This window comes from Psammomys obesus, unplaced genomic scaffold, assembly GCF_907164565.1.
Source record: "Psammomys obesus unplaced genomic scaffold, mPsaObe1.curated_primary_1811, whole genome shotgun sequence".
Classification (NCBI taxonomy): Eukaryota; Metazoa; Chordata; class Mammalia; order Rodentia; family Muridae; genus Psammomys; species Psammomys obesus.
In genome coordinates this window covers 20,687-28,841 of record NW_026590447.1, presented here as the reverse complement: position 1 = coordinate 28,841, position 8,155 = coordinate 20,687, and the positions used below count along the sequence as shown (strand labels likewise).

At 38.3% G+C, this 8,155-nt stretch overlaps 1 pseudogene; it reads left to right on the top strand.

Moving 5' to 3' along the window:
- Nucleotides 1-977: 977 nt before the first annotated feature.
- LOC129676873 (putative vomeronasal receptor-like protein 4) lies at nucleotides 978-1,907 on the top strand (annotated as a pseudogene).
- The last annotated feature ends 6,248 nt before the right edge of the window (nucleotides 1,908-8,155 follow it).

The following is an 8,155-nucleotide window of genomic DNA, read 5'->3' as shown; positions in this document are numbered from 1 at the left end:
TTTAGGTGGTAACAATAAAACGAGGCAGTTAAAATCAATAGGATTGGATTTTTAAAATCCAATTTTTTTTAATACTAATCACAGATTATTTAATTTGTATTCCAGGCATAGCCCCCTCCCTCATTCCCTCCCAATCCTACCCTCCCTCCCTCATCTCCTCCCTGTCCCTTTCCAAGTCAACTGCTAGGGGAGGTCCTCCTCCCCTTCCATCTGACTGACCCTACCTTATAAGGTGTCTTCAGTACTGGCTGCAATGTCCTCCTTTGTGGCCTAGCAAGGCTGTTACTCTCTCAGGGGCAAGTGGAGGTGAGGGAGCCAGTCTTTGAGTTTGTGTCAGAAATAGTTCCTGTTCCTCTTACTAAGGTACCCACTTGGATACTAGCTACCATGGGCTACATCCGAGCAGGCCTTCTAGGTTATATCCAAACATGGTTCTTGGTTGCAGTAACAGTCTCATAGAGGACCCCCGTGCCCTGATATATTTTGTCCTTGTGGAGCTCCTGTCCTCTCCCGGTCATATTAACAAATGGAATGGACATGGGAAGTAGGAGAAAACAAGAAAGAGGACAGGAGCCTACCACAGAGAGCCTCTGAAAGATTCTACCTAGCAGCATATCAATGCAGATACTGAGACTCATAACCAAACCTTCGGCAAAGTGCAGGGAAACATATGATAAAATAGGATTGGTTTGCTAAAGTTGATATACAGGTGCAAAACAGGCACACAAAGTATGTGTTCTGTATAGATATGAATATGGATGCATTTGTTAATCTATATGTGCTATATATACAAGCAACACATGGAGGCTATATACTAATGCAGGCTACGATGGACAGTCTAGAACTTCAAAAGTTAAAAATACGGATTAATAAAAAATTAGTGGGGAAATGGAATTATGATACAGACATACTGTCTAAATAACTACAAGTTTGATTAGTAATCTTTTTTTTTCAGGTATAAAATCTATACCTCCACTATGGTCTTAAGATGAATACACTTCTCACCTATGTCCTCATTAAAGGATGTCCTTTATATTCAAGCTGGGCTTGGAGTCCTGGCCAATATATTTCTCCTTTTTTTCTATTCTTTCACAATCTTAGGTCACAGACCTAAGCCCATGGACCTGATGTCTTGTCAACTAACCTTCGTTCATATAATGATGCTCCTCACAGGAGGAGACATTTTGCTTACAGACATATTTGAGTCACTGAACATTGAGAATCACATCAAATGTAAGACAACTTTCTACATATACAGGGTAACGAGAGGCCTCTCTATCTGCATCACCTGCCTCCTTAGTGTGTTCCAGGCTGTCACTATCAGTCCCATGAGCTCTCTGTTGGCAAATTTTAAACATGAGCTTAAAAAATACATGATCTATGCTTTCTTATGTATTTGGTCTTTCAATTTGTCCTTCAGTAGTAACCTGATCTTCTATGTTGGTGGTTTTACCAATGTGAGCGAGACAAACCAGATGAAGGTCACTGAATCCTGTGTAGTCTTCCAAATGGACTATGTCATCAGGGGATTGATTTTAACAGTGACAACCTCCAGAGATGTGTTTCTTGTAGGAGTCATGCTGACCACAAGTGCATACATGGTGATTATCCTGTTCAGACATCAGAGGCAATGCAAGCATCTTCACAGCATCAGCCACCTGAGAGTGTCCCCTGAGAAAAGGGCCACCCGGACCATCTTGCTGCTGGTATTTTTCTTTGTGGTCATATACTGGGTGGACTTCATCATTTCATCTACCTCAATCCTTGTGTGGATGTATGACCCCTTCATCTTGACTATTCAGAAATTTGTGATGAATGCCTATCCCACCATTACTCCTTTGGTCCACATCAGTTCTGATAAGAGAATCATCAATGTGCTGAAAATCTTGAAGTTAAAATGCTACTAGATTTTTTAAAGGATTTTTTCTTCTGTTAAAAATAATGAATTCATTTTTATTGATATATTGTGCCAGCATGTATGCGTGTGTGCATTCCCGGTGACCTCAGAGTTCTGAAGAGTATAAAGCAAGCCTCAATAGATACAAAAATATTGAAATAACCTCTTGTATTTTATCAGATCACTGTGGATTAATGCTGGAATTCAGTAACAACAGGAAGACAGAAAGCCTATGAACACATGGAAACTGAAAAACCTTTATAGTCAAGGACCACCGGGTCAGGAAAGAAATAAAGAAAGAAACTAAAAACTTCCTAGAATTTAATGAAAAAGAAGACACAACATAGCCAAACTTATGAGACACAATGAAAGCGGTGCTAAGGGGGAATTCATAGCACTGAGTCTCTTTTTTCAGAAACTGTAGTGTTTTACTAGCATGTTAAAAGCAGACCTTAAAGCTCTAGAATAAAAAGAAGCCAACACACCCAAAAGAAATAGATGGCCGGGATTAATCAAACTCAGGGATAAAATCAATAATTTAGAAACAAGTAGAATGATAGAATTAATGAAGCCCAGAGCTGGTTCATTGAGAAAATAAACAAGATAGAGAAACCAGTAGTAAAACTAACTAAAAGGCAAAGGGAGAATATCCAAATTAACAAAATCAGAAATGAAAAAAAAAAAGCCAATATTCCACAAAATTGAAAAACTTTGTTTTGTTTTGTTTTTGTTTGAGAGACTTTTAATAACTGCCACTATTTCCTTAGGGGTTATTCATTAATTTTGGGGATTGCCAGTGAAAGCCATGATGTCTTGATTTATGTTGGATGTGTTCTTTTGCCAACCCCTGGCCATTTGGTTATCCGTAACTTTCACTGTTTGTTCCTGAATTATCCAGATCAGACTGGTGTCTGGAGAATTCTTCAGGAAAATGAGAGATGTTCAGTGGTTTCAGCGTGTGAATTGGTATTTCAGCTGTACCTGTGGGAGGAAAGTTCATAGGCACAGAAAGACAAATGCAGAGAAGCGTGTGAGCATGCCTGTGTGTGGAAATGTGCCCTGAGGGACAGGGTGCTAGAGAATGTAGAGGCCTTCAGTGTGAGAGGGGGGCACCTTGCAGGCTCTGAAGGGGTCCCAGGTGCTTAAGATATTGCAAGCTCTGTTGATTATTGTGGGCACAGATTCCCTGAGTAAGTCTGTGGCTTACAGGCTACTGGTATTCTTCTCTACCTGAGTTCCAGGAGTTACTTGCCTAAACTCCACTGGTAGATCCACAGAGCAGGAGCTTCAATGTCCCATGAGGCCCTCTCTTTCCCACAGTGGAGGTGTGGGTGGGATGTGTCTGATTTCAGGCTGCTAGCTTAGAAGCACCCTGAATCTAGGGTTCTGTAGGCACTTGAGGGCACTCTCACTCTCTATCAGGTCGAATTGAAAAGCACTGGGGTTCCTCCTGTTCTCTACTGGCTGTATTAGACCTGCTGATTCAAATATGGTAGGTTGAGCTCAGTCAGCTTAGTGGTGCTGTAGCTGTTGAGCTAGGGAGTCCAGCTGTGACTGCAGAACTGGTGTGTCCAGGTGATTGCTGGTAGGTCCTGGGGAGCCACTAAAGTGGTCCACAGACCTAGGTGGCCCAACATCTGGTATACCTGGGTGTTTTTGCAGGTCTGCTGGACTTTGGTGCCTGTTCATCTGGCTTTCTGACACTGAGGGTTTGGATGGTCCATACAGTCACTGGCTGGGAGGCCCTGTGGAGTCAGTACTGCCACTCACAGACTTGGGACCTGAGAAGGATTGTACTGCTGATCTGGGACTCTATGGTGGGCACTCGGAGGGCAAGTGCTCCGAGGGTGGAAGTTCCATAGACAGGAGCTCCAAGGGGCTGGAGGGAGCTCTGGTGGCGCAGGAGCTGTGTGAGAGGGTGCTTGGCAGGGCAGGGGGCTCCTCACATGTTAGCTCCCGGGATGGAGTTCAGCAGGCAGGTACAGTCTGTTGGGGCTGAGGAGCTAGAAGCCCTGCCTCTGCAGGCTTGGTCCTCAGGTAGTGAGTTTTGTGCTCAGCTGGCTGTTGCTCTGTGTAGGCTCCCCTGAGGTGGAGGGAGGCCCACACAGGGAAATCCCCTCTCTGTTCCCAGAGAAATCCATGCCTGGTCTGAATCCATGTGTTCTCTGCTTCTGTGGTGTCCCCTCTCTTTCAGAAAGCCAAAACATCTAAATTCTGGCTTCGACTGTCCCTCTACTCACCAGTTTCTGAGATCCAGATCCTCTGCCTCTCAAAACGGTGAGCGCTGATTGCCACCATGTTGGATCCCCCAGTGTTTCTGATTTTTAAATGTAGGCACTTAAGGTATAAATTTCCCTCATAGGATTGAGGGGAAAAAATCCTAGCGACATTTTTCTTATTATTTTCATATTCAAATAATTGCAGGAATTTTTATTATTACTATTGATTTTCTTTTTCCCCTCATCATTCTGTAATGAACTGTCTAATCTCCATGAGTGGTTTATTTACTAAAGATTTGTTTGTTATAAATTTTCTTGCAGTGTGGTTAAATTGCATATGAGGAGTGATTTCAAAGTTTTTTATTTGTAATGATTTGTTTTGCATTTCAGTATACAGTCCATTTTAGAAAAGTTTCTTTGTGCTTCAGAATAAAGTGTGTATTGGTTTTTTGGTTAGAATAGTCCCTCCATATCTGTTAAGTCCATTTGATGTATGATGCATATATTTATCTGATGTACCTGTTTATTTTTGTGTAGATGACCTATTTGTGAATGATTGGTATTGAAATCACTTACTATATATGAGTTGATGTTGATCTGTACCTTTTAATCCAGGAGTAGATTTTTTTAATTTTTATTTTTATGAAATTAGGTTTCTAAACTTTGGTGAATATATGTTTAGGGTAGTAATGTGAACTGTTTCCTTTGTGAGAATGAAGTGCCCCTCTTTACTTCATCTAATTAGCTTTAGTTCAAAGTCTTTTTTGTTAGATATTTGGACAGTGAATCCTTCTTTCTTCTTGATTTCAATTGATTGGATTACTTTTGCCCATCCTTTATTTACTGTAAGGTGGTGCTTATCTCTAAAACTAAGATATGTTTCTTGTAGGCAGCAGACTGATGGGTTTTATTTCTTGATTCTTTCATTCACTGTTTGTCTTTTGAGTGGAGAACTGAGGATATTCATGTTTAAATTATTATTGAAATAAATATGTTAGTTCTGGCTACCATATTGTTGATTTTTGGTGTTGTTTTCAATGATACTTTCTGTTTTAGTAATTACAGCTTCATTTTTTGTCACAGTCTCTCTGCTGTGCTCATTTCCCTCTTCAGCCCAAAATAATGGTTTCTGTGTTACCTTAGGTATTTTTTTAATAAAAAAGTTTTTTTAGGCTGTTTATTTTATGGAAAATTGTTTCCTTCCTTCAATCATAGCAGTATATTGCTGTGTATATTATTTTATATTGGATATCTTTTAGGACTTGGGATGTATCACTGCAGTCTCTTCCTGCTTTGCAAGTATAGTTTGAAAAATCAGCTGTTCTTAATTAATAATTAATTAATTAACTATTTTCCTGGAATTAGTGACATTCACTTTTCTATTTGAAAGGTTTTCTTTATGTGATTTTCAATTTTTCTCTTAGAGCTTTCAACCCAATATTTGTTCTGTATACTTAGTGTTTTACTTGTAAAATATATGGGAAATTTTGCTTTTGCTCTTTTTTTGTGTTCTATGTGTTTCTTGTATTTGTATGGCTGTGTCTTTTTTTAGTTTGGGGCAATTTTCTTTTACTATCTTATTGAAAGTGTTGTATTTGCCATTGCCTTTGGATTCTTCTCTATCAGACGTGCCTGTAATTTAAAAGTTTGATGATTTTTCATGGTGTCTCACCTACACAATGCTTTCTCTGCATGTACTTTATCAACTGAGCTACATCCCTAGCCCCACAGCCTGATTTCTGCTGATAATATAGTTACATTACTTCACTTCTGTGTGCTCTGTAAGAATGATTACTTTCCCCAAGTGTGTGTTTGGAGCAGGAGAAAATACCTTAATTTTATCAAAAGAGCTGTTAATATTTAGATAAGACCTCATTGCCACTGTCAAGTAAGTATGGAGGCCACAACAAATGTTTTGGATGCAGGAAGGATATTTTGGTAAATGTTTTTCTATTTGTTTTAAATAGAATATTATTTTTGTTACTTTTGTTTTGTTCACAAGATTGGGATCAGTTAATCTGTACAGACAAGTGTGTCCTGGGGAGAATAGCTCATACATGGGAAACCCAGAGCTCAGCTGTTGCTGCTTCACCGTTCTCCTGGAATTAGGGAAGTTAACTTCTCCATTTGTTGGTACTTCTAACAACCTGAAAGACAGAACTGCCTTCTGCAGATGAGATGATAATTATAGGTCTAGAGGGAGATGAGCTGATGACATATCTTTCTTATAACTACATTTTAGGGCCTCATTTTACATGGATATTTGTCAAAGGGCCAGCCTGGTGAGTGTTTCTTTTTCTCTTCATTAATGATGAGAGATGAGACTAGGTGGCAGAGTGAAGCAGGATTATCTGTAAGAAATGATTATAGAGTTATCTGCTTGGAATATTACTTTTGAGGCTTACTGTATAATAAGCACCCAACAGATGCTGGTAGACGTAAAGGTATCAGTATAATGATTAATAAAAGAACAGATTTCACTTAAAATGATCTATATATAATATATGTGACAGTGGAAGGGGGCTATTCAAAAGAGGACAGGGTCTAGCAAAAGGGTAGATAGGATAGGCTAACGGGGTGAAAGTCATCAATGGATATCATAGACTGAATGAAAATATCACGAAACCCATCACTGTTTACAGTGAATGTACATTCATATATATAAAATTTATATATTTATAGCTCTAGATGCAATATTTTAAAGAGCATATGTGAAATAGGATTCTTCTGAGTGTGTACTTTAATAATTCTAAGAACATGATTCCATCTATTGCCAACTGTGTAAGTCTTCCATCCCTTTAACAAAACACCTGAAATACATTAGAGGGTAAAATACAAAGAACAGACACTTATTGGTTTGCAGGCATACATTTATAATATTAAGGTACATTTAAATTATATTTTGCATTTTCTCATTTTAGTACTTTTCTAAAGTTAACTGATTATATACATTTAATTATATGAAACTTAATCTAGGAATATTCAACAAATATTAGCTAAGTTAGTGTTTATCAGTAATCATCTAGCCTGTTAAGTCTGTATAAATTTAGGAATTCTTAGGAAAGTTTCAACTCATGTCCTAGTAAAACATAAGACATTGCTAACATTATATAATATGTTTTTTTAATTTTTTTATTAATTACACTTTATTCATTTTGTATCCCCCATAAGCCCCTCCCTCCTCCTCTCCTGATCCCACTCTTTCTCCCCTTTCTGCATGCATGCCACTCCCCAAGTCCACTGATAGGGGAGGTTCTCCTCTCCTTTCTGATCTTAGTCTAACAGTTCTCATCAAAAGTGGCTGCATTGTCCTCTACTGTGGCCTGGTAAGGCTGCTTCCCCCCCTCAGGGGGAGGTGATCAAAGAGCAGGCCAATCAGATTATGTCAGAGGCAGTCCTTCCCATTACTATGTAACCCACTTGGACACTGAACTACCATGGGCTACATCTGTGCAGGGGTTCTAGGTTATCTCCACGAAAAGTCCTTGGTTGGAGTATGAGTCTCTGGGAAGTTCCCTGTGTTTTTTATAAATTTAGATAGATTTGTTTATTTTATTGTAATGATTTCTAATAAGGTATATCTTTTTGAAATATTTAAATGTATCTATAAATCTCACTTCACCTATTTATTAAATCCATGTAAAGTTATCCTTACAAAAATATAAACTGGATAATTTTCAGAAGATCTTTGAGTGTTTAAAATAAATTCAGTTTTAATATTTCAAGTTTTCTAAATTGACCCTTGTAACCCTGAAAATGATATAATCGTGAGTATAATATTGATATAACATTGAGTGCTTTTCATTAAAGCTGAGAAATATATTTTCAATCCTCAAATAGTATAAAAATATTCAAAGTCAAAATCCCCAAGGTTTTCTTCAATCGTTACAAAATAAACTGCTCATTAAAATATGCATTCACAAAAAATGCCAAGTAGATTTGAGCTTAAGATTATCACAAGACTATGTTTTCATTTTGCTGGAATATATTTTACTGATGTGTATAAGAGAATCAAATGGACAGTGAAGGCAGGTGTGGT